Raw genomic sequence first — 12,084 nt, 5'->3', positions numbered from 1 at the left:
TCATCCACGATCCCCCGGTCCTTGACGTCAACTTCAAGGTGGTTCATCGAGTTCGGGGAAAACAACCGTTCCTTTAACATCTACTGGCGCAGTCGACAGGATCGTGGATGTCGTCGGCACCTTCAAACATCATCAGGTGCCACCAAGAAGGCGACGCCGGCAGTTGCTGCGGGGGAGCCCATGGTGACATCCCCGTCGACGGGCGGCGACAACACTCCGAGTGCGGCTACTAAGTTCAGGTAGGTGGTCTCTCCTCTCTGTCAATGTTTTGTGGGACACCGTTTGAGCAAGACATAATGCCCGAAACGAGAAGTGGAACCTCCACTGTTTCGCCTAGTGCTGCGGACAGCAGTGATATGGAGGCGATAGGGGAGCGGGTTCGTCGTCGATGGAAATTCAGTTGAAGTTGGCCGAGCTGAACGCTCGCAGTGAGGCAAGGGCGGTGCGTAGCGAGCGGGATCCTGAGATGGAAAGGGGGAGACGCTTAAGCACTATTCCAAAATACTCCACGGGGCAATTCCGAAATTTCCACACGACGCCGAAGTGCCGGTATGGTTTGAGACCGTAGAGCGCCTTTTTCAGGGGTATGCCATACCCGTCGAGATACAGGCGCATCTCGTTTACCCTTTGATCGCCACTCGCCTAGCGTACCTCTGCGCGAGCATGAAGGACCTCGAATTTACGTTCGAACACCTGAGGTCTGTGGTGCTCGCCGAACTGCGACTTTCGGCGGAGGAATATCACAAAAGGTTTACCGCTGCGTCAAGAAGACGTGACGAGACGTGGAAGCAGTTTGCTACCAGAACCTCTAGCTACCTCCAGTATTACCTGAAAGCTAAGAAGGTGACTGAACGCTCAGCTGTCATCACTCTATGTTGCGGACCGTATGAAAGAGTCAATGGGGCAGAGCGCTCGGGAGTACGTCACCCTCCGGGAGGGCAAGGACTGGCTTAACCCGGCGGGCATGGCCGACATTTTGGTGGTCTACGACACGGCAAAGGGCACTGCTCGAGGCCCATTAGAGGGAGAAACGAGAGGGTCCGGATGTGAAAACCGCCGCCACGACGGGAGACCGCCCGGAAGGCCTCTCCACGCGCCCCGGCGTAATTGCCACGTGTGTGGTAGCCCCTCACACCGAGCGGCGGAATGCACACGGACACGCGAAGCGAAGGCTTCTACGTCGCACGTGAATTTGCGACACGTTTTTCTGGATGAACCTGGGCCGGACCCGCTGACTATGAGAGTAGCAAGCGTATGGAGGGAGCCGCCGACGCCTTCTGCATCGACGCACGTTCAAGTGACGTGCGGCGGACAGGCGATCGGGACTCTCTCTGATTCGGGTACCGAAATAACGGTCGTTCGGGAGTCCCTTTTGCGGACCGCGCTGGTCGAGCCCAGCGGTTCGGTAACGCTCGAGTCCGCTTTCGGGGAAAGGGTGAATGCCAAATTGGTTGCGATTCCCATGTCTCTGATAAAACCGGACGCTCCGGCGCTCGAGGAGGTGTGCGAGACGGAGTCGGTAATGTGTGCCCTGACGAGTGATCTAGCCCCGCACACCGACTGCTTGCTTGCCTTAGACGGATGGGAAGCGTTTTCCACCGATGCGTGGCAAGACACAAATGGGATGAGAGGCGACGTCTTCGGGAGAACGCATCCCGACAAAGTAGTGTGTGCGGCCCAGTTAGCGGCCTGGGAGGACATTGCGTTGAACACCGGTGAGCCTATCCTAAATTGTTATGACGCCAGTCAGCTGAGAACCTCTCGCGCCCTGCTGCAAACAACCGAGGACGATCCGACTCTCGGTAAAGCGAAACAGCACTCAGGGTCGTTCGGAACACAAAGGGACGAGCCAACATTGGCGACGGCGATCCGCGACGCCGGTCTGGCTGGGCGTGACACGTTCGTTCAGAACTGCGCTTCAGGGAACCCGACAGCACAACTCGGGCGCCCGCAGACGCGTAGGGGGGACGTCTCGCCTTCAGCAGACGAGTCTCGTGGGGTGGTAACCTGGGACCCCGGAAGGGGGTGGCGCGCATAAAACGACGGTGTCCCCCATGGCGACAGAAGGGTGGGTCCACCTACGGTTACCGTGAGCATGTGGACCACCCGAGACTGCGTGCCTGAGCTGTTGTGACATTTCCGCAAGAACACAGGGCTGTAGCGTTTTTCTGTATAACTGTGTTCTGGCTGCGGGAGTGTGATCTACAAGAGACTGCGGGAACTTATCGTCACAACTGCATTATTATGTTTGTCACCACGCGGTGACTGTCGTAATACTGCCTAGTTGTTGCTTTTTTGTGTTTTGTTGTGCATTTTGAATATTTTTTTTTTACTAAGTGTTTAGTGAACACCCGTCTAGCGTCTCTATTTGTGCGTATGGTAGCACAGTTAACCTGGTGCACTAAAAACCACACGTTTTTTCTTGTTTATTTTTTTACTGATGGGTATATTTCTTGGTAGCTGTTATACCATATTATCTTTTGAATTTTGCCGGAAAGCCCCGTTAATTTGTTTCACTAAGTGGGTTCGCATAAGTTGTATTTGAGTTTTGGGTTTTGCCGACCACTCTTGTTTGTTTTAACTGCTGACCAGTCCAAGAAGTCCTGGCGCAGTCTTAGGAGGGACTTGTAGAGGTGGTCGCCTTTATTTATTACTTTTTTTGACCGACAGGGCGGCATACCCCGCTCTGTTTTGTTTAGCCGTCTGACGGCGCTTCGGTCGGGAATGGGGAGGCGCTTTGGGAGTCGAGTGTCGCGTTTCAAGGGGTGCCGTGCCGTTACAAGTTGGAATTCTGCTTGTTTATGAGCCTTTTCCCGGGATCGGGGAAATAGCCGCGGACATGTCGCCCTCTTCGTTGCATTTCATGCGGAACCCCGGTTTTCGAACCCACGTGAAAACACTTAACTTGCCGACGAGTGCCTGCTGTCTCAGCACCGCGTGCGTCTACCCATTGACCTTGAGACGCGGGGCCAGACGTAAAGGTTTGCCGGGGAACCACGGCCGAGACATTAACACGGCACCGGTCGCCAGGGAGTTCGCTGGGAGACAAAGTGCTTCAGAGCTCTCGGAGTCGAGTCTTGGAACCCTTCCGTTACGCCCGTAGACCAGGCGCTCCCCATATATTCTGTATATGCCTGGCGTGCCATTCTTTTTACTTTGTTTCAACGGCACTTCGTGGTGGCATTGACGTGCCCCAGCCGACATGTCCCTGTGGTTCTCGCCGTTCGCGAATGTGTATCTTCTGTGGCAGATAGGAAAGCCATAAGTCGTATTTTATCCTCGGCTTCTGAGAACCAAGGCTTGGCTTTTGATTCACCCTCGGAGCAATGACCTCTCACCCGATTGGTCGAAAGTGCGTCGTGTGTAGGCGTGGTAGTTTGGCCCCTTTAGCCAATGGGACCAGGATCGAATCCTGACTGGCCTAAACGGGTTCGAGCACGCTGTTTTAGACCCTGGCCGGGCAGGGAAATCTTTGAGTTTTGGAACGGGCTCTTGAGCGACCCCACTGACGTTCAGCTGCCGCGGTGCGCCGCGTTACCTGTCGTGCGCGACAACGTCTTCGTCTTCGCGGCTGCAAGGTAGTCGCCGTCCTTACGGTGCGCTGTAGGGCCATCCGGCGCCGAGGCGTCTGTGCAGTCTGTAAGCCGTGCGCGGCAGTTTAATGCAGTTCACACTTGTATTTTATGTAATTGTTTGATTCTTTTTTTTTTTTATCGAAGTAAAGTTTTGTTGAACTCGTTAACCCTCAGAGTTGTCGGTCGCCTCAGCATCACCACCGACGCTTCCAGCCCTCCAGCAACTACCTTCATCCACGATCCCCCGGTCCTCGACGGAAACTTTAAGGGGTCCATCGAGGTCGGGGAAAACAACCTTCCCTTAACATCTACTCATGCCAAATCTGCTGGCCCTCACTACAGCACTGCCGCACCCTGTACTTTCGATAATTTCGAACGTGGTTGAAACATCGAGTCCAGTTGGAAATCGAAGCTTGTTCTGTGTTATGTAAGCCACCCTAACCTACGTCTTGAAGGTTTAGTTTCTCGCGCCGCTCGTTGGCCCATCCGGCTACGGCGAATGCAGGTTGAAGAAGATATATAATCGGTGACAGGTCAAGAACGAAGTGGAAGCTCCTCCCACCCCTTTCCACTTCAGTGGAGCGAACGGTGGAGAGGAGGGCCCCTCTCTCCACCGTTCACACTATTAAAATAGAAAGAGGTGGGAGGAGCTTCCACTTCCTTCTTGACCTGTCACCGACTATAGCTCGAGATTGGCTGCAAATAGTCCATGGTCCGAGCCCACCCACCGGCTTTTTCTTGTGAGGGTTTCTTTGCTACCCGACGTTCACTGTTTTGCGCTCTATGGAAAAATACAAAAAAAATAGCCAATAAAAAATGCTCTCGTAGGACTGTCACTTCTGAAAACTCGTGCAGGTAGACGCGATTTCACGCCTTCTGTAACAGAAGAGAAACAAAAGCACTAGGAACAATATGATCAGATATGTAATTTGTTTCAACCAATTTTTCTCACGCATCTGTCAATGCGTGGACACAACGGCAATAAGCAACGCCTTCGCGGTGACATGTATACAGTCATCTCTGTGACTGTAGTGTAGATTAGCATAGCACTGCTCATTTTTTTCCATTTGTTCCGTCGTCTTAAATGTATATGTATATATATATATATATATATATATATATATATATATATATATATATATATCATACATACCGAGTTTTACAAAAAAAATTAAAAAGCTTGAACATAACTAGGACGAAGAAGATACGAAGACAACAAAAGGGCGGGCGCCAACTCTCAACTCAGCGGAGAGTTGGGCTATATATAGCCCAACTCTATACTTAACTGCCTGTATTGTCTTTGTGTGCTCTCTGTCCTCATTTTATTCGTGTTTTTTTACATTTTAACAAATCTAGACCAACTAACACGAGCCCGTCTTTTAATGCAACATATTTCTTCTACACAGGGCTTATTTTTTTTTGGAGTGGAGAGTTAGCGCCCGCCCCATTGTCTTTGTTTCTTTGTCCTCGTCTTATTCGACCTTCTTAAACCTTTCTCAATAATACGAGCAACTTAGATCGAACATAAGCTTTAATACAGGCTTTAATGATCACTGTGTCTTTAGAATTAAAATGGTTTTTCGCTGGAAGTTTACCGGTCATGGGAATAGCAGTAAAAAAGTGTCCTCTGTTGCTTTCTTTGTATCGCTAAGGTGTTTCTAAGGAATCCATAGAGGTGACTTGCGGAGCTTTCTTCGTAAATAAAGTTAAGTGTTTCCATTTTGAATTAACGGCTGTGAAAAACACTTCATCATGATAAAAATTTTTGAGTATTATTCAATTCTTAAATGCTGGGACATTAAAAGATAAAATCCAAGAAATTTGCAGAACTTTTTAACCTTTATCAGAATATAGTGTGTAGATACTGAACATTTACTCCACAACTTGGGAGATTTAAGGTAAAAAGCGAGAGTAGTCACGTGACATAAAATGAAGTGATGAATCGTAACCCGTATTTTTATGTAATATATCATGTAATTCTTTTGAACACAATCATTTGCTTCAAAAATGTAACTGATTAAATATCATTCATATTTTACATGCATGGTGTGGGAATATTTTAATGCGAAAGCATTAACTGTCCCAAGGAGTGAACCCGCGTCATCAGCTCTTCAAGCCGCGCGCCAAACGGCACCTCAATTCCCCTACCCCAATGAAGCGAAGCCTTTAGTCTGTGACAGGGATTTCATGTATAGGCTCCCATTGGCTGGCGCGCGTCTAATTTCAAGGAACGGGGCTCCCATTGGCCAACGCACGCGTCATAGTTTCCAGGAACGCCACCCCGTGGAGCTGCGAACCCGCGCCGGCCAGAGCCGCGTATCGGAAAAGTTTGGCCATACCTGGGTTCAAATAAGGGAGCCTCTCGGGGCCAATCACAGGCCGCAAAACAGCCCCTAGTGGTGATCATGAGCTCTAAAATGCCACTCAACTAATTTAAGCCGCTTTAGCGTCACTGCAGTGAAAAGGTATAACTCTTGATGACTGAAAACTTAGCGCATTTGAGCTTTTCGTCACGTCCATATTCAACGTTTGAATAAACGAAAATACGCTCCTAACCTGGGTGGACTTGGAAAAAGAGCGTCTCAGCTGAGACTGGTGGAAAGAGAGCGCTTGAAAAGACAGCGCACGACACGAGCGGGACTCAAGCCGCGTCTCAAGACGCTCGCGCGCCTTACCCTTTACACTGTTTTCTTTCAGCCAGTCTCAGCTGAGAGGTTGTTCTAGCAGGTTGTCCTAGAGCAAACGGTCACCGAGACGCCGAAATTTAACATTTCTCTTTCACGCTTTAAATGTCGTTTTTTAAAAGGCTGTGACGTCACGGTCTTCTGATTCGTCGAAGCTGTGTTGCGCCTTGAGTTTACGCTCGAACCGCGGGGAGAGTATTCGGCGCTGGCGGAGACATTTGTTCCGCCCACTGGCCAAACTCTCCCAATATACGTGTCTGGCGTCGGGAGTGCGCCAGCAAGAGGAACACACTGGAGCGCGCTTGGCCGCTTCTACTCCTTTTGTCGACACCGACGAACATCGCGGCGCCTCAAGCATCTACATCGTCGGCGGCCGCAACCTCGGCTGTAGCGAAACCTGCCCGTTCACGTTAAGTGCACCGCAGACGAGCTAAGGGGGCGGAAGAACGCAGCACGTCGAGCGAGGAAGCAGGCAGCGAAATCCGCCATCCTTGCCAAGTTTCCAATTACACGGCGGGCGGAAGGAGCAGCGGCCCAACGCCCTAGGAGACATAACAAAAGATTTTCGAAAGCGTGAGGCGCAAGCGGATCGCGGTTAAAGCGTCTCAGGCGGCAAGAGGACGGGGCCCTTCGACAACGCGAGGCGGAAGCTATACGTCGCTGGCAGCATGCTTTCGCATTCACAACTCATGAGAAGTGCTTAGGTGGCCTCGGACATTTTTTTATTGAATCTATTCATTAAATTAATTTATGCAATGGAACTGCCTGGATTATTTTGATACTTTTAAAGACTGGCTGTCTCTTCAAAAGTGATTTATAATATTGTAATTATAACAAAGATTAGTTGAAATTCTCGTGATACGTGATGTATTTATAGGTGCAATGAATGATGCTGATGTTTTTTATGATGCATGTTAGCGCTAATAAGGAACAATATATATATTTATATGTGCTCAAATGTAATTGGTTATTACTCAATCGACATTTCAATTTCATTGAATAGACGAATCATACGATAGTTTACTTTTAACTATAAAGCGCTTCAAACTAACATATCAGGTGGTTTAATCAATGATATAAGCGTCGAATATCTCTGCTTCAGGAGAAACATTTAGCACCATTATTGACTTAGGTGGAAATCGCAATACGGTAAATATTTGTTTTTGGAATGTAATTGCTTATTCTACTGTGGAATCACTTTTTTTATTGTCCTTCAACTGTCTGTGAAAATAGTTGGAAGACACCATTTGTCAAAATCGACTTATCAACAGTAACTCCAATAACAAGATTCCACTGCACTATAATGAAAAAAGGACAGGACTCCCCCCCCCCCCCCCCCCAAATACAAAAAAAAAAACCACTGAGCTTTATTTAAAAAAAAATCTAAATTCCGAGATAGGATATCTATACGCCTAGAAAGGAACATCATGAAAAGAAGCCTTTTGTGAGGAATATATTTAAGTAGCGGAACTTTTTAACTTAGAAATGATTCCTAAACGTCGTTATTTTTGACGTCGGCCCGGAAATAAAAGCACGTTTAAGGAAAACTCTTACGTGCACACCAATGAAAACATATTTCTTAGTAAGTTAGTTTAAGAAGTTTGTACGTTAATAAGATTCAGAATTGCTACTAGGTTATAATTTATGTCGAAACATAATTATTTAACTCTATATTTCATATTTATTTCACGACATCCGTCTCCAGTTTTGCAGATTAAAAACGTTACTTAAGATTAGCGCTTTCATCACGTTGTTCTTTTAATTCGGAAGCGACTACCTAGATTATAAGTTTTTAATTCTGACACCGGACATTATAATATGAGTTCGTTTTTGTATAATTGATTAAAACAATTTCTATGATAACATCTGAGGTGTTACCAACACAGCAATTGTTATTTTGAACTTAAAATAAGTAAAAATAAAAATTTAAGAGGGTTAAACTGCCAAACCCTAAATTCTAGCTTGTATATTTAGCCTTAATCGGGTGATTGTTTGGTGTAACGGCATGCGATTATCTTGTTACCACCTTTATAAAAAAGGTAAAGTTAACACAGTGAACCCTTTGCGTTCTACCGTTGCGTATCACCAGCGTTGAGGCACGCTTTTCAGACGAGCTCTATACAATCAAGCTGCCCCACGGGGCCATCCGTCGGGAGATTTTGCAAACATGCCGTGCAAATTCGTGGGAGTCTCTCGAAGTGGCACGTTTTACAATTTCTTTTTTCAAACTAAAGAATTTCCTCATAGAGCCTGGGTTTACCTGAGCAAAAGTGACATTAGGCGGTTTTTAAAGCACGCTCGTGCAGTTTGGACCCTAGAAACAGTTAACAATAGGAATAAACAGGACAGAGTTTAAAACTTAGCATCTTTGTGTATTACAATAAGGAACGCTGTTTGACAAGTGTGAAGCAATCGTTAGTTTGAAAAACGTAAAAGAAAAAAAATGAAGTTAAATTTATTTTAAAAGAGAGACCGAGAGAGGCAGAGAGAGATGTCATAAACGTTATTAACCGACTCAAGTCCGAGCCACTTCTTTTTTAACATTTGTTGGTGCAAAGTTATGACACTGTACGACAAGTACGTACATTACCTGCCCGCAGTACGCAAAACTCTACTGAAGAAATAATAAAAAAAAATATGACGAAGTGTTTTTATTTTCTTTACCCAAAAAAATAAACCGCGGAACTTCAAACCCTGTTCTCTGCCTAAATGTATGTTGTTGTTGTTGAAAACATATTTTATTTTATGAAAAGAAAGGGATAGGGGGAGGAGGACTATACTCCATTTCACCCTACGATGGTCTAGGGCCCCAAGACTGGCGGGCGGAGAACAGCCTCAGAAAAGCTTGCATCCGCATTGCGAAAGAGTGCACTAATCTAACGCATATGGTTCTGTGTTATGACTGCGGGCTATTTTTCATTGGTGAAGTAGAGGTACATAACAATTAGCTTCATAAACTTCCTTGCCATATTTTGTAAACATGTAAACTGTTTGGAGAACTTGTACGGCGCCAAGCGGACACTGATATAAAGTCGTTCCGCCTTAGCCATAACAATCCAATCCAATCAAACTTTTGTGTACCTAAAACGTACCCGGACCCGCATCTCCCTTCCGCACATGGTCCGTACATACGCTCCCGTGTCGAATGCTCTATGCCACTCATCATTTCTGAATGGCCACTGGTTCTGATCGCGGGTTCTCTTCGCCCCATCGCTTCCAGACAGTATTTAATCCCTTCAGTAGTCTACAGTAGTAGCAACCAGACGTAGCCGCCGAGAGAGCTCGATAAGCACACGAAAAACTCGGCTTCGCAACACGCTTCTTGGCTCGATGATACATACGACGGAGCAAATATACCGCGTAGTTTCTAACAGGCTCGTGTTTGGACCCGGCGGCCGGAACATTGGGCTTTAGTCCATCGTAGGGTGGGACGGAGTATAAAAAGAAATAGGAAATCTTGATCGAGGAATCAGCTCTGGCTGGGTGCCCCTAGTCCGGTACTTCAATCGTGGCTTGCACCACCGTCGCTCTCCGTACTAACCGGTGTTGACTTCCCCAATTGCTCCAGCGGAGGGCCGCGTTCCAGCTGTCCTTCGCCGGGTTTGGAATCGGGTCCAAAGGTTCAATGTGCTTACACACTCTCATCAAGTGGTACAGGTTCCCCCTTTCCACCAGCAAAATGAACAAGTTGGTGAAGAATGGTGTGTGGGGGGGGGGGTGTACCATTGATGGAGCTTATTGGCGTCTTCATGGTTCCTGTCTGCAGTATTCTATAGACCCGTTGCTCTCGAGCAGGGGGCGCGAGCGCGTCCGCAAGACGTGACCATGTTATGCTGGCAGCACTATCCAGGCGGCGCTGTAACGTTCAATTTTGCACGTGCCACGTTCAAATGCAAGCATCTGTCAGCATCTACAGACGCGCGATAACAAAACGTCTAAAAAAAGAAGAAAAAAAAAAGAATTATGCAGCTCGTGGCCTCGGCGTCGCATTCAGCTTTATTATTTTATTGCGTTCTTTCATAGCTTCCATGAGCCCGTATGTTTCACTTCACGTGATAGTGAAGCTGAAGGTACTCGCAAAGAACATCTTCCCCCAAAAGATGGACGCACTGACACGAGCGCGCGTGCTTCGAAGGGACGGAGCTCGGTCTTGTAGCTTCTGCTACGCAGGTACTTCGAATGGAACGGAGTATAAAGAACTATAGTGGGGAAGCGTGATGACGCACGTTCGAAACGCCAGCCAAATATTTTATTTTGCTCACCTGGAGCCCTGCTCAAAACTTGAGAGCTACGGGCCTATAGAGGTGATCGTCTTCCTTGGTGGACTTCGAAGGTGGCGCTGGAAGAGTCACCATGGCTTCTCTGATGGTCTTCAAATTCTCATTATGCTTCATATTGGTGTCAGGGGAGTATGGTTGAGGTGAGGGCGAGTCCCGGTACGAATGAAAGGCTCGGGCTGCGGCGTTTGCCACCTCAATTTCCTCAACACCCGCGTTATCTGGTGCCAAGACGACCTTCATACTCATAAACTGCACCTTGGAGAGAATTCTCGTTGCCTGTTCGCCTATTTCACCTTTTGGAAAAGTTGCGGCACGCCCGTTCCGAGACTGCGATGACGGCGATGTGTTTTTGTTTGGTACCTGTTGCAGCCAGAGCCATTGTGGCTTCTTCTGCGTGTTCTTTGAGGGTCGTGTAGACCGACGCCGTCCTGACCACGTTGCCACAAGGATCGGTCACGGCCAGGGTGGCGGTGTTGCCTCTTGGCAGGTTGACTGCGTCGGTGTACAGAGTTCCGGGCTTCTTGCTCCATATCTTCTTCTGTCGGGGTTGTTTTTTGAATTCATGTTCTTTGGGATCTTCTCCACCGTGATCTTGCCACTTACAGTTGCTGTTAGTTCTCTATGGGGTTCTGAGTGTAATATGCCACCCGGTGTGGCCATTTGCAGCCGCTGCAAGAGTCACCTCCAGTTCGGTGTTTCGCTGAGGCGCTTGATTTGTGACATCCGCTGGGCTTCCCAGACTTCCTTGATGGTGTTGTAAAGGCCCGTGCTGAGCAGGTCCTACGTGGCCACATACTCTGGTAGTCCCAGGGCGCACTTAAATGTTCTTCGAATAATGAGGTTTAGCTTGTTGACTTCGGTTTGAGTGAGTATCAGGTACGCGGGTACATGACCCGACAGACTACGAAGTCATATACCAGCTGTGTAGCTTCCTTTTCCATGAGCACGTACCGCTCGTTCCTGATTCTTCTCAGCATTCCGACGACGTACGTCGTGGAAGTGGTGAACTTGCTGATGATGCTAAATTTTCTTCCCGACTGGGTGAGGATCCGGGCCAGGATCCTCACCTCCTTGGCGTTGGGTACTTCCTGTCCGTCGATGTAGATGTTTAGGTCCGCAGGTCGTTGTCTGCTGTTAGGGTTCTTGAACACCAGCAGTTCTGACTTTTGGGAGAGCATTGAAGGCCGCAGTATCTAGCACACGAGGCCACGGCATTCGCTGATCTCTGGAGGCTTTCTTAGACTGCGGCGTCATTGCCAGACTTTGACCAAATGGTGATGTCGTCGGCGTAGATGGCGTGTTCGATGCCAAGAATGTTGTTCAGGATCTCTGTTAGTCCTTTGATTGCGAGATTAAAGAGCAGTATCGACAGAACTGCACCCTGAGGAGTCCCTCTGGGCCCTAGCTTGTATGGGGTCGAGGTGTAAATTCCGATGTTCAGGATGGCAGTCCTGTACGTTAAGAAGCTCTTGATGTAATCCTACGTCTTATAGCCACCGTGGATGTTCGCCAGACCTCACAGGATTCTCTCGTGAGTGATGTTGT

At 48.0% G+C, this 12,084-nt stretch overlaps 1 pseudogene; it reads right to left on the bottom strand.

Moving 5' to 3' along the window:
• Window positions 1-9,748: 9,748 nt before the first annotated feature.
• On the bottom strand, window positions 9,749-11,717 carry LOC115310312 (annotated as a pseudogene).
• Between the last annotated feature and the right edge of the window lie 367 nt (window positions 11,718-12,084).

The sequence above is a fragment of the Ixodes scapularis genome, unplaced genomic scaffold (genome assembly GCF_016920785.2).
Source record: "Ixodes scapularis isolate PalLabHiFi unplaced genomic scaffold, ASM1692078v2 ptg000032l_1___fragment_2___debris__unscaffolded, whole genome shotgun sequence".
NCBI lineage: Eukaryota > Metazoa > Arthropoda > Arachnida > Ixodida > Ixodidae > Ixodes > Ixodes scapularis.
Note: the sequence above shows the minus strand (reverse complement) of the source record. Positions and strands in the feature narration are given on the sequence as shown.